The following is a 26,060-nucleotide window of genomic DNA, read 5'->3' on the forward strand; positions in this document are numbered from 1 at the left end:
AGAGGGGGATCCTCTGGGGGGCCAGGACCGCCGAAGGCGTTGCGCAGGATTTCCTCTCATTTCTCGCAGAAGGCAACACAAACACCTTAAATCAAACCGCTCCGACAACCGAGGGCTCCACACAGACACATCAATAAGGATTTCGCCTCCCGCGTTCGAACGCCCTGAAACACTTGTCCTATTTTTATGCAAATGACACCACACAAATAGCTCTCGAAGGCCCGGGAGTGGTGCGAGAGAAGGAAGGGCGCCGCAGCTCCAGCCTGGGGGCTGCGAGAGGGAAGGGAGTCCCAAGCCTGCACCCCGGGGCCCGCTCCGGCTCAGGCGCAGCAGGGTTGGTACTGGCCAGGCGGCCCGCCCCGCGCGCGGTGGCTCCCTGCCAACGCCGCCAAGTCGGCCGCGTCCCCAGGCTGCCTGCAGAGGCGGATTAGGGAAAGAGCGAAGCGAGCCTGTGACTAATCGCGGGGCCTCGGACCGGAGCACCAAGGCCATGTGCGACTGACAGGATCGACACTAGCAGAGGACACGGCGACGCCTCACTTAATTGCAGGCTTAAAAAATTGCCGCCTGAGCAGATCTGGTGCGGAGAACCTCGGGCGTGCGCGCTGGGCTGGAGAGTGCGCCAGGAGGGACCTGCGCTCCCGCTCAGGGGAGGGAGGTTTGGCATCTCCTGGATTGAAGGACCTGGCCTTGCCTATCCCCCACTCTGCATGTGTGGCTGAGCCAGCCTGTAGAGTACAGTCCAGCTCCCAGGCCTAAGATTCTAACCCTTTTCCCGTGGAGCCCACGGTCCCCCTTTCTCCACCTCGATCCTCTAAAGGAGACTACAGTGGGGGCGAGAGATTTCAACAAAAATATATAAACCACACGCACACGAACCACTTTTTTCTCTTCCCTCCCCTTCTTTTTCCACCGGGTGATACAAAGCCCCAATAACCAAGGAGAGGAAGAGTCAAATCTGGGCTGCCAGCAGCCAGGTCATCAAGTGCTCCAAACTTGGGGCTCTACACACGCACCCTAGGCTGTTTACCCCTGGTCAGAGTCTCCGTGGCCCAGACCGCCTTCCTGGAGCGCTGAGGCCTCTCGGGGGAGAAGGGGGAAGCTTCGGGAGGCCTGCTGGCTTGTGGAGTGTGTGTGTGTGTGTGTGTGTGTGTGTGAGAGAGAGAGAGAGAGAGAGAGAGAGAGAGAGAGGAGAGAGAGAGAAGGGGAGGGAAGGGAAGGCGGGGTGGCGGGGAACCCAGCGAGAGAAGTTTCCACCACGCTTTGGTCGGTTGCTGCCAAAATCCCCGGGCCCCTCCCCGCCCGCACCGCCTTGCGTTGCCACCACAAGTTTGGTTTAACGAGAGCTTGGGACAAAAGCAAACGTTTTCTATAGACCCCGAAAACAAAGGGGAAAGAGACGCGCGGAGCCGCCTAGGAGCGGCTGCTAGCGTAATGGTGCCGGGCCGACAGCAGAGCATTAGAACTGCAAAAGCCGCGCGGGCGGGAGGAAGTGCGAGGCGGGAGGCGGGAGCGCGGGGAGGGCCGGCGGGGGAGGGGCGCTGCGCCATGTTTCCGTGTCACCCGCCGAGTCGCCGGCGCTGGGCTCGGCCGCCGGCTCCCGCCTGCCTCCGTAACAGCAGAAAGCGTGCGATTAGCAGCCAGACAGGCGGGGACTCCAGACCCGCGGGGCCGCCGCACACGCCGCCCGCGGCCCCGGCCAGCGTCCCCCCCACACCTCCCCGCCCGCCGGGTAATCATCCTCCTCGCTGCAGCGCTGTGTGCACTCTCATTAGAGCAGGGAGGCTTTTCTCTTCGCACTCGCTCGGCTCCCGCTGGCAAAACAACGCCTTCCCCGGCCGGGCCCTGGGCCAGGGCTGCTAGGGAGGGCGGGACGGGGAAGGAGGTGGTGAGGCAGAGCGAGCAGCGCAGGTCACGTCGGCCGCCCGATATCCGCGGAGCACGGAGACGAGGAGGGTCCATCGGCCCTTCTCATCTTGGGTCCGAACTCGATACTAGACCCTCCATGTGTGCGCGGGTGGTGGTGGTGGTGGGGGTTGCCGGTGCCGCCATGACCTACTCTCGTCCTCCGCCCGAGGCTAGAGTAGGGGCCGAGAGGAGATGAGTTTGTTTGGTTTGGAGAGCGGGGGCGAACACCGGGGAAGGTTCCCAAAACAGGTTTTGCCCCATCTGTCTTGTGGACGGACGACCACTTAAGGCCAGAAGTCCCATCCCAGGGGAGACGGCCCTTTGACCCTCAGAAGACCGGAGTCCCCAGGACTGTGGCTTGATCGCACAGAAGGGGTGGGAGATGGGGGGCGGCTGAAGCTCGGCAGCGCCTGGCCCCGAGCTTCGGAGACCCATTTTCTCGGCGATCTCTACACACAACAGTAGGCAGTTTCTACCAGCACCACGCGCCCAGCTGCAGGGCCTGGGAGCAGGTGTTCCTGTCCGGCCGGAGTGGCGGCTCCGCGCCCCTCCCGTCCCAGCTGCGGGGCTAGGAGGTGTGTGTGTGTGGGGGGGCACCTATGGCGGTGTAGAAGGAGATCTCATGGGAGCGCGAGAAGGGTCCTACGGACTTCAATAGGGATATACCCAGGGCGAGGACTGCCGCTGGGGCCAAGAGGGATCGAGGATGACGCGCGGCCAGTCCTTGTCTGGAACAGCCCTGGAGGCCAGCGGAGGCCCCTTTGGGCGGCGCAAGGGCTTCCGGTCCCGGTGACTGCGGTGGTGGGGCGGCCGGGAAGTTCCCGGGGCGGCCGCGAGGAGCACCCTCCCCTAGCTGCCTCCGCCGCGCAGTTTTCGGAGCGGTGCCCTAGGAACCTCTCCGCGTCTGGCAGCGCCGCTCTAGGCACGCGCGGGGCTAGGGGGCTGAGTGGTGGTCCCGGCCCAGGCCCCCGCAGGGATGGGGGGGCAGTCACCCCGCGGGAACTGCGGCGCGCCTCCCTACCCCCTCCCCTCGTCGCCGCCGCTGATATGGCGGGCACGTGAAGCGCAGTTCGGTGCCTCGGCGCCAGCCAGGGAGCGGCCTGCCCCGCCGGCTCAGCTTACCCGCGGGCCCAGGAACGCGGAACCGAGTCCGGCCAGGCCCCGCAGATCACGCGCCCCCGCCCCGCTCCCAGTTCACAGTGGCTTTTGCACCCCCTCCCCGCCCGCCTTTGGGGCCGCGCCAGACGGCTCGCTCGAGGGGAACTCAGGCTGACTAATGGGTCGCTTGTGGGCCTTACGTGAGGCCCGGCTGTCAGCGGATGCCCGCTCGCACGGCGCCTACGCCGCGGTCAGGCTCTTCGGGGAAGGGCGAGAGGAGGGGTTTCCCCGCTCCGCGGTTTCGGCTCCCCGGGGACAATCCGGCCGGCCGCAGCTGGCCCCGGGCTTTAGGTCGTACAGCCCGGCCCCGAGGGGCAGACTCGGTGTGCGCCCGGCGTCGAGGTGCGAACCTGGGATAGGGGGATAAGAAAGGTGGGATATTCGGAGCTCTGAGTCGGTGGTGGGCGCATAGGCTTGTCAACTTGGCCTGGGGCATCCGCCTGGACGTTTGCGATCTACAGTAGGTCCAGCGCTGGGCTGGGGGGAATTTACAGGCCACCCTGCGAGCCTGGAGGTTCAATACCGAAACCGCCCTCAATACAAAGTCTTCCAGAAACCCCTTCGTAAGATTTTTGTGTGGGAGAAGAGGATTTTTATAAAACTCCCTAGAGTCCAGTTCAGCTGAGAGTTCGTGGGTACTAGGGGGTGTGACGCCTCCTCCTTCCTTTGCAAGGCCTGTAAAAATCAGCAGAGTTTCTTACTATTTCGCATTAACAACCACTTCGTGTTGACATAGTTATATGACCCTCGCAAATATAACTATAGTTTCAACACACCAGCGCGATGGTGAAACACATATACTGATCAGTAACTAAGAGAAGAAAAACCCGTCTGCGATCTTGGGGTTGGATGCAGGGTAAATCCTCATCGTGCATCCTTGGTTTTATTCAACTTAATTACACTAGTAATCCTGTCCCCCACGAGAAAGCCTGAAACCCTGGAGTTGAGGTGCGACATTTTCTGGGGAGCCCTGCCAATGGAAAGGAGGTTGCTGGCCCAGAGGAGGTAGATTTTAAATGTCACTTCCAAATGGAAATGCTTCTCTTCTTTTTTCTTTTTCTTTCTTTTTTTCTTTCATTCTTTTTTTTTTTTTTAATGCAGTTTTTGAAAGGAGCATTTTGGTGAGATAAGAAGTGACCGATCAAAATCGCTGAGGGGAGGTTGTAAGCAGCCGCTTTGCCCCAGCTTAACGTTATCTTATCTTTCACACTTGCATGGCAGAAAAAAAAAATTGGCTTATCTTCATCCCCACCCCCTTCTCGCCTTAATTGCTAAAAAACACTGTTGTGTTAAACCAGGAGGAAGGAGGTCTCTGGATCGTCAGCAGAAAAAGAAGATTCAAATATGTGAGCGCCTGGGGAAAGCAAGGTTTGTGGGTTTATTCTTTCCCACAGGCCTTCCTGGTACAACGTAGAGGGGCCAGTAGGGTGGAAGGTTCGATGGTCAGATCTCTGGGGAAAATTCTGGGATGCCCTTGGGTCATGTGGCTTCCCCCTAGGCCCCAGTTTCTCTGACTGCGTCTCCCAACCTCTCTTCCCTTCACCTCGCTAAAGCTGGTGTGGGTCTGCGTAGAGGCCTCTCTGCTTTCCTTCCCCCCCCCTCCCAACCACACACACCCCCTTTTGGGAAGGGGGATGCAAGGCTGGGACGCACGGCCTGCTGGAAATCATTAAAATATATGCGAGTGTCTGCAAACACACTTTTAAATCATGGCGTTCCCCCTCTACGCTGGTATATTTAAACTCCAGAGCGAGCTGGATCTCCTCCCTCTCAGTCGTTTGTCTGTGTCACCGACAGGCCGCTAATGGCCGGGCTTCCAGGCGCTGTGCATTATGCATTAGCCTCCTCCCTCTGCCGCACACAGAAGGTTCTGTCAGGCCTCGCAACACAAACCACTCTGCGCCCCCGCCCCCCACCCCCGCACTCGTGGCCCGGGGCTGCGGGCTGCAGGCTGCTAACGCGTTGGATACGCAGGGATGGGAGGGTCACCGGGGGGCAAAAGCAGAGCAGAGTGGGCCCGGAGGGAGAATGGGAGCGGGTAAAAGTGCTGCGGATTAAGCCTCTTGCACTCTCCAGCTCTGCATCAACCCTCAGCTTTGCTCCCAGCAGCGACCTTCTCGAAGCAACCACCCAGCTCCACTCACCTCTGTGCCGGACTTGGCGGGGGCCTCAGAGGTAGTTTGAGACAGATCTGCACTGTGTTTTCAGGTTCTGGGCCGCACTTCTTTCTTGCCTAGAGCGATGGGGCTGGCGGGGCCTTCCAGATCCCTCCCGTCCCGGGGTGAAGTCTCCGCAGGGGTTCTGCGGGAGCGTAGGAAGAAGGCTTGATCCAAAATGGCTGGGGCTGAAGGCCGGCGTGCTAGGTCCGCGGACAAGTAGTTGGTGATTCTCTGCCTCTCTCCCCGCGGTTCCCGCTCAGTACCCCCAGTCTGGTAAAATTTGAATTGGAGGCGCCTTGCTAAATAAGCAGCCAGGGCAAGACGTGGCGGCCCGGTTTATCTGCAGGAGCATCCGGCCCAACGCAGGCCTGTTTCAAGGGCTCTTAAGCTGGGACCAGGTGGAGTGCAAGACAGGACCTCCCCGAAGCCGCCTGCATTTATTTATGCTTATTTGGCTGCCACTCATCTGCCCAGCGGGCCCCTCAGTGTAAATGGAAGTACACCCACTGTCCCTAGGTTTGGGGAGCTCTGAGTCTGACACTAATCCAGCCCAGACCAGAAATTTAAAAAATAGTTAACGTTAATAGGCTGGCTCACACTATGTAAAGTAAAAATACATGATCTGAAATCACCCAACTTCCATCTATTACAATAACCATTGCCATAACTTCAGAACAGCCTCGGAAGAGAGCCATGGGGCCTACAGAGTTTTATTATTTAGAGCCTACACATATGTTACAAATGACCCCCCCACACACACACACACAATGTTGGGATCCCAGTTTCCCCCGAACATCAGGAGGAGGTTGAAGGTGTGGAAGAGGTCCTGGCAGATCCTGCACAGTCAGCCTAGCCTGAAAAGGGTGGCCAGGCTCCAGGCCTGCTCCCTGAAGCTCCAACCTGCTTGCCCAGTTACAGAGCTTGGATTGAATATATAGCAGGAGAGTGCCTGAGGTCCAGGTATATGTTATAACCAGGAGACCCTTCCAAAGGGGCAAGAAGCCAGTAGGGGAGGGATGGCCCTCCACAGCTCAATCAGAAGCACCCCTCCTATTTCTCCATTGCCTGTGGGGCCTCTCCTCCCTTGCACTCACTTGCTCTCTCCGCCTCCTCTGCTTTCATTGAAATCCTCCCCTTACTGAGTGCCTGGTATAGCGGCCTGACCCCCAGGTCAGCTCCTGAGGGGCTCCTGGGAGGGTCGGTGAGGAGGGAGCCAAGGAAGGCCCTGGCTGCCCACACACGCTGCAGCCTCTGTGGTGTCCCTAGCTCCTAGGATCCCCTTCCTGAGTGGGAACCCGTGATGGGACTGCCCTTGAGCTCTCTGCTTCCCCTCCCTGGAACAATTCCAGATAACCGGGCCAATAGGTATAAACTCCTTACCCTCCCCCTCTGCCTTGGAGCACCTAGGGAAAAACACATTTTAATTCTCAGTGAATCATGAACACATTCCCCCCCACACACACACACTCATGGCTCCTAGGATTCCCTTAATAAGATATTTTCAAAATCCCACAGTTAGCAAATGTGCCCCTCAGAGATGGAAGAGAAACCCTTTAATCCCACCAGCCCAAATTGAGGCTACCTTGGAGGCGAGACTCCTTAAAAAAGGGTGGGGGCGTATGAAATGCTGCAAATTACGTCAAAGGCGATTTTACTGGCCTGTTTGTCTCCAGCATCAAATTTCTCCCACAGTCGGGTCTCCTTGAGGCCCCTTCACATTTATAACACACACCTCCCCCCCCCCCCCATTCTTTTTAACCCTAGGACTTTTAAAGTTAGACAAACAGGCCCCTTTGTCAGCAGCCCCAGGAGGCCACAGGACTACGGAAGGCTCCAAGCTTTCGCTTGGTTCCATGATTTTCCAAAAATTCTGGATAGATACAAGCAATTCTTAGCTCCAGGAAAAACCTGTGCCTAGGGGGAGAGTTGGGGAGGCTTGGGAAGGGGAAAAAAGGGGGTTGGGCACATGACTAGGGTCTCTCTGGCGGCCTAACCAAGCCCTAAGAGCCTGACCCGGCTCCCCACTCACCAAGGCCAGCTCTCCCAAGTACCCACAGTGGCACACCGGTCTTTTTGCCTGGAACCACGTTCAGAGTTTCCCGAAGTACCCAACTTCAGCCTTCTCAGTTATTTTAGATTTGTTTTGAATAAAAGGAGTCGCTTCAAAAAGAAATGTTGCTACAACACACAACCAGAGGCCTTTCTCCAGCTGCGTCTGTAACTCGCATGCGTTCAGTCTAATAACTTTTAATGTCTGGCCCTAAAATGTCTTTATAAAAAATAGCTTTACGGCATAATAGTCCAGGTGTCTTTCTGCTTGTTACCGGAGATGAAAAAAATGTGTGGGTTAGCTTTCAGAGACATCCACCTCCAGAAAGAGGGGAAGAAAAAGGCGTGCATTCCATCATGCAGGCGCGGGTCCTGGAAGCAGAGGCGGCCCAGCAAAGCTGGGCACTGCTCACTGGGGCACTTGCCTGTCTGTCTTTTGCATCAGTTGTTATAAGCAGCTCTGGAGCATGAAGATTTAATTCTGCCCGAAGTTTCGGGTTTCAAACGGTAGAGCTGTTTCACTTCTGCTTTGGAAAGGGCTGTTTTTATAACTGCTGAGAACTAAAACAGAATAAATAAAATCGCACCTAACCCCAGTCCTGAAGTCAGTATTGTCTAATTTTTAAAAGAGATCTGCTAGCTAGGGCTGATTTTGGCCTTGACCTTGACTTAGTAATCAACTTGAGATGCTTTTGATTATTTTTGGCATGGAGAGACACTCCAGGATATTTTAAAACTTTCCGTGTGGATTTACAAGCCACCTCCATTTCGGATTGATGTTCTCATCGAGCCTGCACCATCTTGTCCTTAACCAGAAAGAGACTTCCCACCTCCAGCATAAAAAGACCCTAGCGAGCAGTGCAGTGGGTGCTCTTTTGCCGAGTCCCGACCCCACGATCTGGGTGCGGTTAGGCCGGAATACCCATCCCCCACTCCCACCCCTTCCCGCTAGCTTCACGAACCGGGGCTTCTCGGCTCTCCCCAGAGGCTCTGTGCTCTGGGGAGGCCGGAACCTCGCCTCTCCGCTTCCCCCTCCCACCTACCTGCCCCCGCCTCCCCCGCCCCCGCGCCCCGCGCCGCGCCGGGTGCGCTGGAGAAGCTCAATACGTGTCAATTGAATTAACTGCTGCGGGCGCGGGCTGTACGATCAGCAAGACGTTACCGAGTGGAAATTTATGGGGCGAATGGTGTAAGCCAAAAGTTGTTCCCTGCCAAGGAAAATAAAACGCGGGAGATAATCTCCCGAGGTGGGGGGGAGGGGCCAGGACAGACCCTCCAGCCTTCTGAGGTGCAGACTGTGAAATGCCCGCGAACTGGGAGACGTTCTGGCGGATCTCCACTCCCCTACAGTTCCCACCCCCCCATTCCCGCCTACTTGTGCCCCAAGGGCTGCCTCCTCCACCCCCCCTACCCCCCGCCTCTCTAAACAATTCCCACACAATTGAAATGTCCGGGAACTCGGGCGCGGAGTTCGGGCGGAACGGCCACCGGTGCACGGGGTGATGTTTTCAGGTAGCTCTTGACAGTGAAATAGGAAAGGGGTCCTCCGGGAGAAAGGGGAGCCCCAGGCTGGGCGTGGGCGCCGACGGGCATCTCTATGCTCTGCTTGGTTTCGAAGGGGACTGGCGACCCGGAGAGCGCAGCGCTGGTGGCGGGAGGAGGCAGCAGTGGCTGCCGCTGGGGTTTGACAGCTTTGGCTGAGCTGAGTGCGAGGCGCTTTATGGTAATTGCGGTCCTCCACTGGCCTTCTGGGTAGCGAGGAGAGTCTCCGCGCGCGGCTGGGAGAGCCACCCCCGCTGCCCCCCATCCCCTGGGCTTGGGATCTGCGAGCCGCCTTCTCAGCCGCCGCCGCCTGAGTCGGTCTGGGGCTCGGCCAGGACGCGCTCCCAGACCGGGTGTGCGCCGCCAACTCGGTCCGAACGGGGGAGGGGAGGACCAGGGGCGAGGGGGACACCACCCAAGTGGTCCGGGGTTCGGACCCGGAGAGACGAAATGTGCCCGGCGGGTTATCGGTAACAGCCAGGGCAACTCGGACAAGCCTTTCCTGCGGAATCAACCCTCTGAAAGCCCACCGCCGAGGCGCCGCAGCGGAGGGTGAGCGGAGGCTAGGGGAGCTCAAACTTGCGAGAGCTGGAGGCGGCGGCGGGCGAGCGGCTGTCGCCCGAACGCTGCGCCTGCGGGGGGAGGGGAGGCGGCTGCTGGGAGGGAGGGAGGCAGGGAGGGAGGGAGAAAGGGCGGGTGAAGGGAGGGGGAGGAGGAAGAGGAGGGAACCGGGGAGGGGGGACGCGTTGGGATCGCGGCGTGCGGCGGCAGACGGAGCCCGGGCTCCCAGCGGCAAGGTGAGCCTGAGCTACGCTCCTCGCTGAACGCCGGCGGAGCTCGGCGGCTACGGGGGAGACGCGTCGGATCCCAGACCGCGAGCTAGAGCGAAGCGGGCGGCGGAGGGGGAGCCCGCGAGCCGCCAGGCGGGGAGCCCAAGCCGCGCTGTCGCCTCGCAGGGACGACTTGGCCAACACACTCACACACACACACTCACACACACACACACACACACACACACACCCAGCCCGAGCGGGCGCTCGCGGCGATCCGTCAACATGGCGCTGGGGCTCCTGCCCGAGCGCGGGTGGCAGCAGCGGCGGCGCGGGAGCTGCTGAGCCCGGCCGAGCCCGGCCCAGCCGCGGGAGCCCGGAGAATCGCTCGGGGCTGTCGCCACCTGCCTGGAGGCTTTGAGCCCGCCCCGCCCCGCCCCCACCCGGTCCAGAGCCCACCCCTCAGCGGGACCGAGCCCGAGGGCAGCCGGCTGGCAGCAGAAGGCGAGGGAGGCGAACGAGCGCGCCGCTGCGAGCGGGTTGTGGGCAGCCGGGGACGGCAAACTTTGCTGCTCGCCGTGCTTCCCCGGCCCAGCTCCATCTCCGGTCGCTACCGTCGCCACCTCACTTTCCTCCCACCCCGCACACCTCTCCTCAACCATCCAGCCGCCCCTGGCTCCTCGCTGCCTCGACACTGTTCGGGGAGTGGGGAGGAAAACTTCAAAGCTCCGGATCGCAAGCTCCATGCTTATTCCCCGGCCGGGGATTTCAGGTCAGTGCCTAAAACACCTTTCCCTGGGGAGGCCGCGCGGGCGGGCAGACGGGCGCGCCGCGGGCTGCAGTCGGCCCCCTCCCTAGGGCCCCCGCCCGCTGCAGGCTGCACCTCTGACTCTGGTGTACCCCGCGATGATTTTTGCCTCGCTCTTCGCTTTGGGTGCTGTGTTCGCTTTCGTTTTTATTTCTTAGCTCTCTAAGTTATTAAAAATGCAGCCAACCTAAACGGCCCCGCGTGGGCACCAGGGAGGGGCTCGGCGGGGGGCCTGCCGTCTCCCGGGGGGCCGTGAGGAGAGCCGGGAGTTCGCTGAGTGGAAGTTTGCAGCCTCTATGTCTGCGTGCGCGGGAGCGCGGTTGCCGCTGAGCGCCGCGAGTCGTGCGCGGGGGAGGGGCGGGGGGAGCTGGGCTGGAAGCTGGGAAGCTCGGCTCGGCGTTAGCTCGCGAGCAGGAAGGGGAGGGCGGCGGGTTCCCGTCTGCTTTCTTTTTCGACTCGGGAAAGAACTGTAAAAACCCCCAGCCGCCGCCGCCTAGTCTCGCCTCTCCGGGGGCCGCTCCTTCCTCCAAGTGGAACTCTGCGTGTGCGTGCGCCCGGGTGTGTGCAGACGCCCCGGCTGAGCCGAGCTCGACCTGCGGCCGCCACCGCGCAACTCCGGAGGGGAGTCCCGGGTTTTTTTTCTTGGCTTGCCCCAAAGCACGAATCACGTGGATTAAAAAAAAAACAAAAACTAGGAAATCGACCAGAGCGTGGGGTTCCGACTGGGCCGTCCGCCCGCCGCCAGGTCAGACGCTTTGTTTTGTAAATGTTCTTGTAAAATTGCAACCCGTGACCCCCTCCCATTTCCACCCTACTCCGGACTCTGCCGTGTAGATTTTAAGTTCTGAGCTCCCAGGGGTGGGGGTAGAATGCGGGGGCGGCAGCGGGAAGGGAGGGCGGGGGTGGCAAGACCTGGGCCCTCCCGCTGGGCTGCGGGGAGTCTGGTGGGAAGCCCTATTGGGCGTGTGCGAGTCTGCGGCCGGAGGAAGTTGGTCCCACTCCGAGGGTGTGCGGCGTTGAGGTGGAGGTTGAAGAGGAACTTGCGCACCCGGGCGGGATCCTCGGCCAAGGCGGGGAGGGCGAGGCGCCGCCGCGCCGCGGGGCCCGTGCTCGGAGCAGGCGGGCGTCTGCGCTGCTGAGCCTCCGCCAACTCGGGGGCTCCGGACCGCGGCGACTTGAGCCTGCTGTTTACGAAGCAAGCCCTGAGGCGCCGTTTGCGGGGCCGGGCAGCTCGAGGCACCCGTGGTCCCCGCGGGCTTCCCACTGCTGGCTCTCTCGAGTGGGTACGTCCCCGAGTCTCTGAGACGGTGGATTCTGGCCGCGTGTAGGCCGAAGCCGAACGAACCCTAATTTGTTGTTAATGAATCTTTTCCAGAAAGTCCAAGATCTCCGGCTAAGCTGTGAGTGCCCGCGCGCGAGGGCGCGCGCCGCCGGCGTCTGAAGGGTGGGGGTTGGGGGAATAGAAGAGCGAAGGAAGGAAGGGGAGGGTTATGTGTATTTAAAAACAAACCTTAAAAAGAAACGAGCGCGCTTCAAATAGGTATTCGCATAGCCTCGCTGTGTCTAGACCAGACAGTTCAGGATTTTAGCTTTTTTTCTTTCCTTTTTGTTTCTCGAGAGAAGGCTAGGGGAGAGAGAGTGGAGTGATGTTATGTTCTAGGCTAGTCTCTTGGAGAAAGATCCTTAAAATGGCCTGGGAGTAAAAAATGGGGAGGAAATGGCCCACCCCAGAAGGTGGTGGGTGGTGAACCCAGACAGACTTGGGTATTTCTAGTCATCTGACACTTCCTGTGGCACTGGAAACGGACACGGTGGGTCGAAATCAATCCTTACGAGGTGTTGGATTCGGTTTTGCCAACAGAATTGTTTGTGTGGAAGGCATTTTAATTGTCGGCCTCTGAGACTCCTGTACGAGGACACTTGGAGAATACATTTGATTCTCGACCCTTCCCACTCCAACCCCGACCTGTTATCTGGTTTGGGTTTTGCAGTGTTGATTCTCGTGTTTATTTTGGTCATGATTTCACCGCGTGGAGGAAGTAGAGATGTTGATTAATATGCCGTCCGGGTTTAATCCAAGACTGGCCTTCGCTGCTCACCTGGATCGCCTGGGGTAGTTAGGGGAGTGCGCGGGATTCGGGTGCCTGGCGCTTGGCGGGCAGATTGGGGCTGGGGCTCCGACGGCCCCAGCGCCGTCCTTTGAGGCGCTGTCACCAGTAGGTGACTGAGAGTTAATTAGGAAGTGTTCTCCAGATCAATGGGCCGCACAGTTCATTAGCGATTCTCTCCAGCCCTTTGCAGGGCCTGCCCGGCCTCTGCCTCCCACACAGGCCGAGGCCCCGTGGCCGGGGTTGCGGAGTGCTCCGTTGGGAAGTAGGGCGGGCCTGGCGGTGGGGAGGCTAGTGTAACTTAGCGGGGCTACGCGCTGCGTGCGGCGCCGCGAGGCCCGCGCTGCCCGTTCTTTCTTCCTGCCCTCGGTCGCCTCGACTGTGTCTTTAACTCGCTCCCGCTCGCGTCGCTGCCTGGCTGCTCCTCCCCGCCTCCCTCTCCTATCTCTTGTTCTCTAAGCACGACGCCTGTGCTCCCCGCCCAGTTTGGGATTAGACAAGATAAAAATAGGATTGCCCAGCGCGTAGAGCTGTGACTGTCCCGGCAGCCTGGCTGGCGGGAGCTCGGGGGCCGGGGAGAACCCGCGGAGTGCTTGGGGCGGCCCGCGTCGGTAGGCTCTCCCTCCACCCCGCAGGCGCGGTCACGCTCTCCGGGTTCTGTTCGCCGGGAACCGTGCAGGCAGGGGGACCTGGGCCGGGTCTCCGCTCTCTCGCGGGTGTTGTTGGTGTGCCTGTGATAGATCGGTCTAGACAGGCATGCTGGCTCCCTCCCGGCTGAAGGACGGGAAGGGGGGGGGCGCGGAGGCGGCGGCCGACTCCCGTGAGCAGCGAGTGAGCGAACCAGCCTGCGGCCCAGCAAGCAGGGTGGAGGGGAAGGCTGCGAGGGTTTGTCTTAACCCTTTAAAAAGGCGTTTGGGAGAGTGTGGGAGGCGGGGCGGGGGGCCCGAAGCCTGGCAGAAATTCCTGGAGTCAGAGTAGCCCCTCGGGGGAGGGGCAGGAGTCTGGGCCTAGGGTTTTCTTTTTTTCTTGTTTGCACGCGCACGTTCTGGAGCATTGGGCTTGATTCTTCCGCAAACCAAAAGAGGCTGCTAGATAATCTTGTTTGACCCTATATTTCTCAATTGGGGGAAGGTCTGAGCACAATGATCACCCTCACTTACGGAACTGAGTTTGGGACTACATGCAGATGTAGACCTCAATGTTCCCAGAACAGAACTGTTGCTAGCAATCCAGAATGGGAAGGTTTATTTAGAGCTGTAGTCGGTTTGGGCCTCTGAGCGAGGCTGCTGCAGATGGAAGACCTGAGCCTGAAATGCCAGGCCCCTGTGTACAGGTATGTATTGCACAAAGCAAAGAGGTCCTTGAGTTGTCTGTATAAACAGATACACTTGTAACTGAACTGTGAGAAGTTAATATTGGATATGTGCAGGGAAACTGTATCCAAACAGGAGTTGGACAGTTGATGTGTACAAGATCAGTCATTTGTATACACATAAGTGGGGCCAATCATACAACTCTGCAGGCATTGGTCTAGTTCTTTTCAGAGATTGAAATTGGTGGGTGGGTTACTCTGTATATAAATAAGTTACAGTAGCACTCCTGTTTCCGTCCTTCTCTTCTCCTTCTTAGGGTTGTTATCTAGGGGATCTTCTAGTTACATTTAAACTGAAAACCCATATTGGTCTGGCCTGAAAATGAGCCACACGGAGGCAAGGCAAGAATGTAAGTAGTAGAGAGGTGTATGTGTTAGATGGGAGTGCTCAGATTAAGATGTGTGCCTGGATGACATGTGCTGAGACAGATCAAGACACTTGGGCTCTGATGCCCACAAGGAACAAGAGATACATAAAAGATAAAGAACTGGCCAAGAGGAATGTAAACATGGATTTGCAAATACAGAGACCTATAGCAATATTCTAAGAGAAAATTCTAGACTTTGTTGAGTTGGGAACTGGAGCAGAATTTCTGTAACTTAGGTCCACAGACAAAAACCCATTTAAAGGTGTGAAGAGGGTCACTTGAAAACATAGAAAGCATACGTCCATGCTTAGATATACGGGCTGAATGACAAAAACTCAGTGTCTGATGTAGACTTTCCTGCGGTGTGAACCACGCCACCATTTTTGCACCCTCATTCACAGGGAAATAATGTGTTTGGCTAGAAGGGAACTTAAGGCAAAGCAGCCTAAGGGTGGATGGCCCTCAATTACGAAGATTACTCCTGGTTACAGTTTTTTCCCATCTCGAGTGGATGAAGAGGGTATGTGTTAAGCAGGTAGGAGGATTTCGAAGAGATTTTGAGTTCTTGACCTTGAGTGGAGGAAAAAGAGTAGCTTTACACTTTGGGTCACTAGGAAGGGGTGGATGTTGCACTGCTCAACTCTTAAGGTGGCCGAGGGCCCAGTGGACTGATATAGACAACCGAAGGAACTGCGAAGTTCGGCCTCTGAGAGGAATAAAGGGGAAATATACTTTCATTTTGGTATGGTTTTTTTTTCTTTCTTTTTTTCTTTGGAGGGAGACCATATGGGGATGGCCTGTGTAGGGTGGATTAGCAGGCATCTCTGTGACCTCAGACCGCACCTAACCTAGGCTAAGGTTTGGTTTGCCCGCGGCGTCGATATGCCGCGGTCCCTCTTTGTCTGAGCCCAGCCGGGAATTCCAGCTTTTATTGGGAAGACCGCACTCTCGGGTGGAGTCCGCGCCAGGTCGGGCGGGGCAGGGGTGGGCCGCGGGCTGGGCGGGAGACTCGAAGGCTACAGTGCCACCCGAAACCCAGGACAGCCAGGAAGGTCCTCAGGAGTGCCTGACAGCCCAGACAATGCCACCTTGGTGGTTTCCTCGAGGGCACCGACCCGGCCGGGTGGGAGACCGCTCGCGCCCACTTCGGCAGCCGCGCCTCGCGCCTCCCCCCTCCCCCCCGCCCCCCCCCTCCGCCCCCCCCCTCCGCCAGCCCGAGGCCGAAAGTAGCTTAGATGGCCCTTTGTTAGGTCCCAGGGTCACACCCGTGCCCTGGGGGCCGCAGAGGGGCGGGAGATCGGTGCTGTGGGCAAGAAAAGACCTTGCTTGGAGGCTTAGTTGTCTGATCACTAGGTTTGAGCCTTGCGGGACCTCGCCCAGCCTTGGGAGGGGAGGACTAGACCCGCCCCGGCTGCTTTGCCAATGTGCATGGCCTGCAAGATTCTGTCTGAGTGCAAAGCCGACTGCACTGCTGGGTCCTTGGTGGCCGAGGCTGGGTTGAGAAGCAGCTGGGGCAGGAGTGCATGGCCTCCTCAGGCCGTCCCACCCTCGGCAGAGGTGGGTGGTGGTGACCAAGCTGCCTGGTCGTGCTAGCACTTGACCTGGGATGTCCACAGACCTCCAGACCTGCCCCATGGCTTTCTGTGGTTGTCCCCAGTGTGTTCCTTTGGAAGGGAGATCTGACTTGGTGTTGGGTGGAAATTAATGAATGATGTTTTTCCTTGACATTTCTGTAGAAGGCCTTTTCCAGCAGAACTCTTCTCCGCTTGCCCTAATGGAGGGTCTCAGGAATGGGGGTCCCGACTTGGTTAATTTTTAGCCATGTCTTCCCCGCCAACAGCGCCCCTCAGCACCCGTATGGCTCAGCTCCCTGTGATTAGACTAGCGGGGAAGTCCGCTAGAAGATCCTGACAGCATAAAATATAATTTGTGATCTAAAAGACAGTTTCCAGTATAATCTCATTATGCACCACAGACTCCCGGTGTTATTTTGTGGAAGGCGGACAATGATCAATTTACATTGACCCGGGGCTGGGCGAGCTTTTAGATGGTAATTGCCATATTGATTTGCATGCAAAAAGGAGACCTGCTAAAATTAAAGACCGGAAGCTAAATTAAACTAAATTTATTGTCTAGGTGCAAAACAGAAGAACTACGGGGGGGGGGGGGGGTTCGGATCAGGGTGCCTAGGGCAGAGCAGGTGAGAGGCCACAGAGTTTCAGGTCACAAATATGGGAGTGATGTTTGCCTTTGTGATTTCATAATGTGAGGAGGGGACTTGTTTAGGGTGTGGGGACCCAGCGATAAAGTTATAAACAGGCACTATAACGTTGAAGACACTGGAGTCTTTTAATGCCAATGGTAACTGCGAAGGGGAGGAGAGGTTTATAGGGGTATTCCAGCACCATTTCCGGCACTCTCCCCGTTTCTATTGTTCTGCCCAAGCGAGCGCTCGCAATCCAGTCAGGGACACTCAGAACTCTCCATCTGAAAGAGTAAAAAAAAAAAAAAATTTTTAAGCGGCTCATAACCCTTGCTCCCTCATTCTCCTCTCCTCCCCGAGCGTTAGCTCCTTCCGGGGAGCGCGCAAGTGTGGGGCACAGCACGGGCGCCGCAGGCAGGCTCGGACCATTGGAGGCTGCGGAGTTCCTCTGGACCAAGCCTCTGGCTCAGTGGGATGCCCATCGCTTGGAGAACCTTCCTGCTGGTGGCCCAAGTGGGATGGGGGGGCATCTGCCTGGGCGGGGTTCACCTCCCCTGTGTTTAGAAAGGCCTGCACAGAGCCGGGGGGGGGGGGGGGAGGGCGGTGTTGGGGGGCTGGAGACCCTGCTCCAATTGCAGGGGCCAGAAAGTTTTAAAATAAGAGCAAGCCACTGGCAGGGAGGAGAGACCGGGCCGGGGGGCCGGGGGTCTGTTCGGCTGGCTAGCAGGGTGAGGACCCGGCCCGCCGTCGCCATCATGCCATCATCGCTAACGCCTCAATTCCTCAATCCCTCCCGAAGACCAGGCCCTTTCCCGCCCAGTGGCCCCTGGAGCCATTTCGCACATCCGGAGCCTCCGCTTCTGGAGAAGCATCTGGTCCGGTGCCCCTGCTGGTCCCTGCCCCCACCAAGCTGAGCTGTCTGAGCTGTCGGGTATGGGTAGTTTCAGGAGCATCTGAAAGCCTGGGGCAGACCTCGAAATTTGGGATGGGGTAGAGAAGGGGATGTTGGGCGCTGATCCCACCTTTCTGGCATGGGAAGTTGGGAGAAGGAAAGGCTTTATGTGTTGCCCCCCGCCCAGGGGTCCAGTAAGGCACAGCTTCTCGCAAGCTGCTTCCATCTTCATTCCGCTCCCACCCCTACCCCCCACACACTTGGGTCCCAGGAGTTTCTTCTTAAAACCCAAGGAATGATAGGTGTAGCCAGTCTTTCCAAAGGGCTTTTGCTCTATCTAGATAATTTGATTTATTGCTTTATGTAGTAAAACTAGGGTGGCAAGCTTCGTTCTAGTGCCGGGAGTCAGCACTTTCTGCAGAGACTTAAGAGTAACAACCCACCAACTACCCCTGCCTATTCTGAGATCCTGGAGGAGGAGAAGGTGGAGCCTTGTTGGAGCCCCGGCCTCACACCAAGGTATTCCAGTGGGGGGAGATGTACAGGATGTAGGGGAAATTACAAAAGGCTTCGAATGGACCAAAAGAAAGATAACTGGGTGTAGAAGGAACTGGGTTCCAGGCTCCTTGTGGACTAAATTACCTTGGCGTTAAAGGCTATCTTTTTAACTCTGGCCTTGAGTAAGAAGGCCTGAGGAAGCTTTCTGAATATCTTGGGGATTTTGAATGGCACAATTAGACCAATAATTGGCTCCTCTCCGCAACTCCAGGACTGAGTTTGACCGTGGCCCATTTTTACTAGCTGTGTGACCTTGGGGGCAAGTTATTTATGGCCTCTGAGCCTTGGTAAGTTTCTTCATTTGTAAGACTGGGAATAATTATCCACCTTAGGATCAAAGAATACTTGGCACATAGTAGGCCCCAGGATTAGTGTCTGCTTTGAATGACTGGTCGTGTTTCTATAGGTTGTCGCTCCAGTCTCTGCTCCCCCCTGAGACCTGCTAAAGCCAGTTTGGGGACAGCCAGCAGGTTAAGTTCCCTCTCCAGGTATCCCCAAGGATATTTTTCCCAGTACACCTCCAAGGGTTCCTCTCTTCTTTTGTTACAGTTCTTTGCATTCTGCATTTTAAAGGATTCCATATGAAAGGACTTGGATCTCCCCCCCACCTCTTAAGTGGGATCATTATATGGTTAGGAATTGATTCCAGAACCTGTATCTGGGTGCTCTTTGGCTACTTTTCCAGTCATTCTTTTGGGGTGGGGAGGGAACTGCCGTGACTAGAGGGGAGAGACCTGGTTGGAAGAGGTGAGAGGGGGTGGCCTGCTGCAGAAGCCAGAGGTGCTGTGGTTTGTTTGATAGGGATTAAGTCCGGATGTTATGAGGGCTCAATGTGGTTTTCAATAAAGTCTGCCAGGGATTGCTTCTTTTATATCGATATGTATTTAAAAAAATTACTAGCATGAGAAGAAAACCAGACCTGTATGGATCCAGGCCGGTAGTAAGCTACTGTGATCAGGTTTCCTACTCGACTCCCAGAGGGGAAGTCAGCGTTTGATTGAAGCTACACTTGGTTCTTGACTCTCAGGGGATGCCTGCTCTGAAACAGGAGCCCTCTCTTTCTCTCCTCCTTCCCCCCTCCTCCCTTTTTCCCTTCTTCCCCTAAAAGCCTTTGTGCTGAAAGAGCTTCAGTAGGCACGAATCCCTGGTCCCTCTAAAGAACGCCTTCCAGCCTTTGCTGACATTGTTTCGTGAACAGTGGGTTTTACCAGGCCAGCAGTTTTGCCCCCATCTTAGCTCACTATTTTAGAGGTAGAGTGTGGCCGGTATGCCCCTAACTTCAATGATCTCCGCAGTGAGTAGCCAGGGCCTTTCCTGTCATCTGAAGGCATCCCAACGTTAGATACCCCCAGAGTGGGGTGAAGGTTGGGAGGAGCAGGGCTGGGGGTTGTTGTTGAGGATCTGTTTGTTTTAGAGTGAGGCAAGTCGGAGAGTATATGCATGTTCTAGCTTTGGGTATAAAACTTGGTTTAATTGGAGAAACTCTTAGGTATTTGCCAGTTCTGCACTAATGCAAATTTGAAATAGCACTAGGCCTAGGTCATTTGAGAAAGAATAAATGAAGTACAGAAGTGTCCAAACTATGTCAGTCCTTGAGTTGTCTGCCCTCCCATAAACACATGACAACTGCCAAGGCATTGCCAGTCAAAACACCCGTGGAACAAGCAGCCTCCACCCTTTGTATTTATTATTTTATTAACAGCATTTTACACAGCATTTAACAAGCACAGCCTGCCTGCTTTGCACTCTCAGCAGACGAAGGGGTGGAAAATGGCTGGGGGTGGGGAGGGGTGGTCTCCGGGAAAGACTTCTAGCTGGAGAAAGCTCTTCATATGGGGAAGGAAAAGTAGCATTTGGGGATGGTTTTTGCTGACTCTAAAGAGAGAAGACAAAGTAGCGCTATGGTAAAGGACATCCCCTCTTCCTTCTCGGGAGGAAAGTTGTGCAGATGTGGTATGTCTCGTCTCCGCTTTGATTCCAGAATGTGAAACCGCGTCTGTTTCATCATACTCTGCCCATCGTTTATTGATGATTTTTAAAGAAGAAGTATTTGTCTGCTATCGTTATTCTATATCCTGGTGGAAAGTTTATAACGAAAAGTAATGCCTTTCTTAAGTCATAAAATGAGCCTTGTATGATTATTTAATTAAAATCTATTTAAGGACCGATTAGGCGTGTAATTTGCGCTAATAATGACGATTATGGAAATGTTCAACTTAACCAAAAATCATAAAGGAGACATTTTGATCAGTGGGACGACCAGTAAGTATTCAGGGAGTTGGACAATTTCTGAAACACAAGGGGCTGCAGAAAGCGCAGAGCTGCCTGGCCCCTGTGACGAGGAGAGCTGTACGCCTCCCTGCCCAGATCCCAAGCGTGGCCCAGGCAGGCTGGCCCATGCTTTGCTGAGCATGGAAACCGACCCTGCGAGCCTGAGCAACCTTTATTCCCAACTGAGGAACTGGGGAGGGGTGGTTCCCCAAGCCACCAAGAGGGGAACTCTGGGAGCAGGCTGATAAACCACTGAAACCTTGGCGAAATGGCTGTGCTCCTTTGCTTTGACAATCGGCAGCGACAAATGCATGCTGCCTTGGCTAGCCTTGGCTGGAGCCTGGAGGGGTGGAGGGAGGGGGGGTCCCTTGTTCCGGAGAAACCTGCCAGCTGCTGGGCTTGGTGCGAAGGCCGTGGAGGCAGACACAATGCTGCTGTTGTTGGTTTGATCTCGAACTGTGGATTGTTAGTCTGGCTTTAACTATGTGGTAAGGGGGGAATGTGAAGGCTGTTTACAGCGAGTGCAAATAATGTGACAGCTGTTGGTGCACGAGCAGCACTGTGCCTCCTCGGCACTTACACAAAGCGCATACTATGCAAGCCTGCCCAGAACTGCAGAGGTGGCCACCACTCTCTGGCCAGAGTGTCCTCAGATGAGAGAGCACAGCAGCAGCACCCCCTCCCCCGCCGCTGGCCCCCAGGATTGGGATGGAGGTGTAGAATGGTTTGTGTGTTGTGGTTCAGGGAACTTGTTAGAAAGAGGTGGCGGGAGAAGGTCCACAGGGTCATGAGTGTAGTGTCCCTGTCTAGAAGGGTTTGGCCAGGATCTGTTGTGGACCTGGTTCATTAGCTGCTTATGACAAGATTTTTAAGATGTGAGGAACTAACTTTCAGCTTTAAGCTTGTTGGAAAGAATGTATTATTAACTGAAGGCTTTCTGGAAACTCCTAGGCTCTGGAGGCCGTTGTTCCCCCTCTGAAATGGCCCCGTTATTCAGACAAGTTAGACAGGCGGGCGCTCTGTGTGCTTTGCACTCAGCACTGCGTCCCGGATTGGAAACCCAAGTGTAGGTTTGGGACCAAAGGGCGGTGTATTTGGCTAGAAGGGGTGCGGCTTGGGTTTGGATTTCCCATATCCCTTAACCTTCCCTCCCAAGCCTGCCCATTTTCAAGAGCGCATTTGCCTTCAGCTGCAGATCACAGATGTGCAGTCCCGAGGTCTTGCCCACAGTGCCACCCACTCTGACTTAATCAACTAGAGGCCCACAGCCACGGGCCTTCCGAGTTCCTGGTCCTCCGCCAGGCACTGCAGGGAGGTGCCAGGGCTGGAGGGAGAGCGGTTGGTGGCAACAATCACCAATGCGGCCAGTCCTGGACATTCATGGATGGCCGGGAAGGTGGGTCTGCCTCTGGGCCGTCTTGGAGAAAGCCGAGTAAAAAAATCCATCCCCACCTCCATACCCATCCCAGTTGAAGCCTTCTCAGTCCTGGCCCCTAGGGCTTGGGGGAGGATCATTTAGAGATGACTTTTAACTCGACGTTGGCATGCCCTTTGCTTGGTCCCAGGTACAGCCTACAGCATGTCTGCAAATCAAATTCATCACGCCACCCCCACACCCACCCTGCCTGGTCTACCCTCTCTGAGTTTTAATGTGGACTTCTACATTTAGTTGGGTTCCCCAGTGGGGAGCTGGGAGATGCTTCTGGAGTGATACATGAACTTCAGTGCCAGTTCTATAAATTGGTCTCTTTTTATGACGTGTGCCATTTTCTGTAGGAATGTTGCTTGCAAAACGAGTTTCGCCTTGGAGGAAAGGCGGAAAGATAAACAAGCTTGCAACGCCAAAACACTGGCAGTCTTTCCCTCCTTCCAGCTCTCTTAAAGCAGCCGGGCTGTATTTCCAGGATTAGACTCCGTGCTTGTGAGGAGGGACTCTGGTTGCCTTTTTTTTTTTTCCCCAAGCAAATGCAAATTAGAGAAAAATAATTTTCTTTCAACGATATGCAATGTATTAGTCACTTGTTATCGTGCTCCGAGGCAGGCCTCATTTGCGCGTCTGCCAGCTCGCACACATCTGCTCGGCGCTGTTCGGGGCATTTTAACCTTGGCGGTGTCGTGTCTAGTCCCACGGATCAAGGAGGAGTAATTAAGCTCTGAACAGCTACAAAAATTCACGGGCCCCCATCTATGCCACACTTGTTTCACAGCTTTGTTTGGGATGTTCCGAGTTCCAAGATTGAGTAGCGGACATGGGGTTCCCATTGTTCCTTTTAAAGAGAGTGGGCACCCTTCTCCTCCTTTGACCCTTATCCCCAGCCTTCCCAGGACCCCCAGGCAGCATACAATCAGCAAGGAATGCGGGTGCAGACTGCAGGACCCTGTGTTTTATGCATCTTTTATTTGTAAAAAGTTCCTTTGTGCTTCCTGTGTGTACTAATGGTATAGCTGTTCTTAATTGTCTTATGGTATAGCTCTTCCTTTGGGGGGGCATTAAGTGTGGGTTTTTTTCTGCAGAGCCCTGGGGAAGACTACAGCGCATTGACACCCCCTGTGGAATTGTGTGAATTGTTTATTCTGGATCTGCCTCCACGTTGTGTAAAGGCCATGTAGAGACTAGACAGAAGGGAATGTGAGTTTTTTTGGGGGGAAAGGAAGGATGATTAATTACTCAACCTAGGTTCCCTGTCTTGGGCCTCCTCCTGTTGGGGAGGGCCCCCCTGCTTCCAAATGGGCCCCCCTCTTGCATACACACGTGATTGTGTGTGGCACAACCGTGAAAGAAAGTGAAAGGAACAAAAAGCCGTGGCACTGACGGACAGCAGGGGGAAGGGGAAGTGTCCGATGTTGGTCCCTTGAGCTGACCCCTGGCCGTGGCTCTGCGGGGAGGGGGGCTGCGTGCAAGGTGGCCAGCCCCAGTTAGAGGGCAACTCTCCCCATCATCCTGCTGGTGCTCACCCACCCCATCCGTCTTTACAGTTCGCTGCACTTGGCTTGCAGGCTTGCCTCTTGGAGGGGGCGGGCCTGGGGGAGGAGTCTGCAGTGCCCGTTCTCTGGTGGACTCCACCAGGAGCACACTCTGGCTTCTCTGGGCGCCCACCCAAAGTTGCTTTTTGTCCTTTTTGTCAGATTCAGTGGCAGGGACAGGAGGTGAGGGCAGGGGCTCAGGAACGGGGACCAGAGAGGAGCGCATCTGGGGGAGGGAGACCAAGGGGTTAACCCTGGTCAGGGGATTTGGAGGTTTCTGGAAGGCCAGGCGGGGCCACAAGAGTGGGTGTGCTAAGCTGCCTGCCTGGGACCTTGGTGGCTGGTGGTGGCGGTAGAGCCACGAGATGGGGGGCTGGCTAGCCGATGGGGGGCGGGCTAGCCGGGAGCCACCAAGATGAGTGCGGTGAGAGAGAAAATCCCTTTGTTGCCCACCGATCACACTCGGGGCCCAGTTGGGGGAGGGGGCGCCCTTCTCCTCTCATCTGCAGCTGCAGAGGGCCAAGTTCACTCCCGGACTTATGGACAGACCCAAGTGGCTTTCTTCTCTAACCCACCAGCCCTGGGAGGGGGCAGGGAAGGTTCTGGTTGCTCGAAAAGGTCAGGGCTGCGCGAGTTCCCTGTCCTCCTATCTCCCCACTGCTCGCTCCCGCAGCTCAGTCTATAGCTAATGCAAAACTTGGGGCATGGGTGGAGAGGTCCCCGGAGGCAATTGCCGGGGCTTGGAGTGTGCCAGGAGGCAGTGCCTGGGCAGGCTAGATCACTCCCCCCTTACCCCACCATTCAGGGAGGGCAGGAGGACCAACCTCCTTCAACCACACCCCTAGAAGCCCGAGGCCCGACCTTTGGGGGCAGCCTTGGAGTCCCCAGCTCCCTGCTGCTTTGCACAACCAGAAGAGCAGCCCAGGAAGACCATTCCTAACACTGCACATCCAGGAGAGCTTTTTCTTCTCGTCTCCCACCCCTACAGAGCCCCCCTCATTCTAAAATAGGAACTTCTCCCTCCCCCCACTTCTTTGACACCAGTAGAGAAGCACCACTGAGCGTGACTCAGTCTGCTCTTGGAACTGCCCCAGGAAGGGCTCCCGTGTGGTTAGATTCGGCTTCGATGAAATCCTCACAACTCTGCTGAAGGTCACCCCTCCCTGGCCTGGCCCCCTCTGTGTCCCTGCCTCAGCCTTCCTGCCGCCACAAAGAAACTATGCTGAGGCTCTTGAGGTTTCTTACACAGTATGTGTAGTAGGAGTCAGATGCTGTTTCATGGGGTTAAATGTGGCCTGTACCAGCTAGTACCAGGCAAAACTCGAGTTCATAGTGCAGTCTAATCCTCTGGAGACCGTGGTGCCAGATATTTACAGATGAGGGGCCAAGGTGGAAGAGGTTGAGCCACCTGCTCGAGACGCTGCGCATGAGGGTGAGAGCTGGGAGGGCGTGGTGACCATGTTCTCACAGGTTCTCCAGAGAATGAGCCATGCCGTGAGGGGACCCCTTCCCCAAAGAGGTCCCACTGCACCCTGGCTGTTCAGCCTTCTGAGCCAGACGCTCCCACAAACCTGCCCTGGCCTTTTTGGTTACTAGCTGGATGACTGCCTGAATGGGGCAAGGGATGTCTACTGCGGGAGGCCGTAGGAAGGGTGCACCGTCAGTGCTGGTGTGGAGCGTGGGAGTCGGGATGGTTTGCTGGCGATGCTTCTCATTTTGTCTGTACCACTTGTCAAGCGTGATACGCAGACTTTAACTGATCTGCACCTCAAGGGTGGAGGCAGTGGAAAGTGGCCTGATGCCAGGAGGAGCCGAGGTGGAGAGAAAGGACAGGTGCCAACAGTGGCGTGGTGCTGCGTCCCCTCCCGTCGCTCATCCCAGCCTCTGAAGGCCACTGCTCCTCCTTTTCCAGCTTGCTCTTTGTTCTCTGTTAGGGTAACTCACCTTTAAAGAAAAATTCTCTCCTTCTCAGTCCGTAGTGGTGGTGGGTGCTGCTTGGGGCCCATTTTTCCCCTTAATGTCTTTTCACAGAGGATGGAAAAGACACCTCAGGGGTGACAGCTCCTAATCTCGGTCCCTCTGACCTCTTTCTGCCAATCAGGCCATTTTCCTCAGTGTCCAGGCCAAGCTCAGATACTAACCGTAGCTCTTGGCTTCCGGAGCAGATGACTGCCCAAGTCTATTGAGGAAGACCCAAGCTCTCCTGTTCTTTCAGTTACTGCCAAACAGAGGGTGAGACCCCCATGGTGTGTGTCTGCATTTTGTGAACCAGGTCTCCCCCCGCCCCGAAATGGTGTTTCAGCCAGCGGCCACTACAATTCCCATCTGTCTAGAAACCAGACACCCCTCCGGCTCCCCGTCTGACCTCTTCCCTCAGCAATCTTCCCTCTTCGTCCCTGTTCCGCATCCATGCCCCCTTCTCTCCACTACTGGAAGAAAGGGTTAAACCCCAGAGCCTGGGCGTAGCTTAGCAGCTCACTGCAAACAGGTTGGTGCTTGTAAAGTGCTTTTCATGAGTGACTTCACACATCTTGGCACCTCTAGAAGCAGAGCCTGCCTGTGGAAGAAGGGGTGTGTGTGTGTGTGTGTGTGTGAGAGAGAGAGAGAGAGAGAGAGAGAAATAAGGGCAAATGAGTCTCTTATATATAGCAGCAAAGTGCCTGCCCTGTTTGCCATCCAAATCATATTGTTGCCCTCTCAACCGCATCCCACCGGCAAGGGTCAGCGAAGCCAGTTTTAAGCACTCCCTTTAGAGGTTATTTAAAAAAGAAAAAAGAAAAAAAGAAAGAAAAGATCCTAACAATTTCAACAGCTGCTTCTAGATGTGGAGTGGGTGAGAGCTGGACTCTGCCTTTCAGTCTCTTCGTTTCTTATCCCCACACTCCCTTAGTAATACATCCCAGAGAGATGGCGGAGGGGACTTCCTGTCC

The 26,060-nt window shown here is 56.2% G+C and overlaps 1 protein-coding gene across 11 annotated transcripts in view; it reads left to right on the top strand.

The window, feature by feature from the left end:
• Positions 1-26,060, top strand: part of BCOR (BCL6 corepressor) — a 115,945-nt gene that overhangs the window by 62,817 nt on the left and 27,068 nt on the right. For 5 of the 11 annotated variants that reach the window (XM_066248728.1, XM_066248739.1, XM_066248736.1 and 2 more), the window contains exon 1: positions 9,575-10,358. The exons of 1 other annotated variant lie outside the window; for it this stretch is intronic. The gene's annotated coding sequence lies outside the window, so the exon portion shown is untranslated. Of the gene's footprint in view, positions 1-9,230; positions 9,369-9,574; positions 10,359-10,920; positions 11,140-11,381; positions 11,678-11,724; positions 11,795-26,060 lie in introns of those variants that run through there. 5 more of the 11 variants (XM_066248730.1, XM_066248734.1, XM_066248729.1 and 2 more) reach the window with 5 other exon arrangements.

Source organism: Saccopteryx bilineata, chromosome X (genome assembly GCF_036850765.1).
Source record: "Saccopteryx bilineata isolate mSacBil1 chromosome X, mSacBil1_pri_phased_curated, whole genome shotgun sequence".
NCBI classification, from domain to species: Eukaryota; Metazoa; Chordata; class Mammalia; order Chiroptera; family Emballonuridae; genus Saccopteryx; species Saccopteryx bilineata.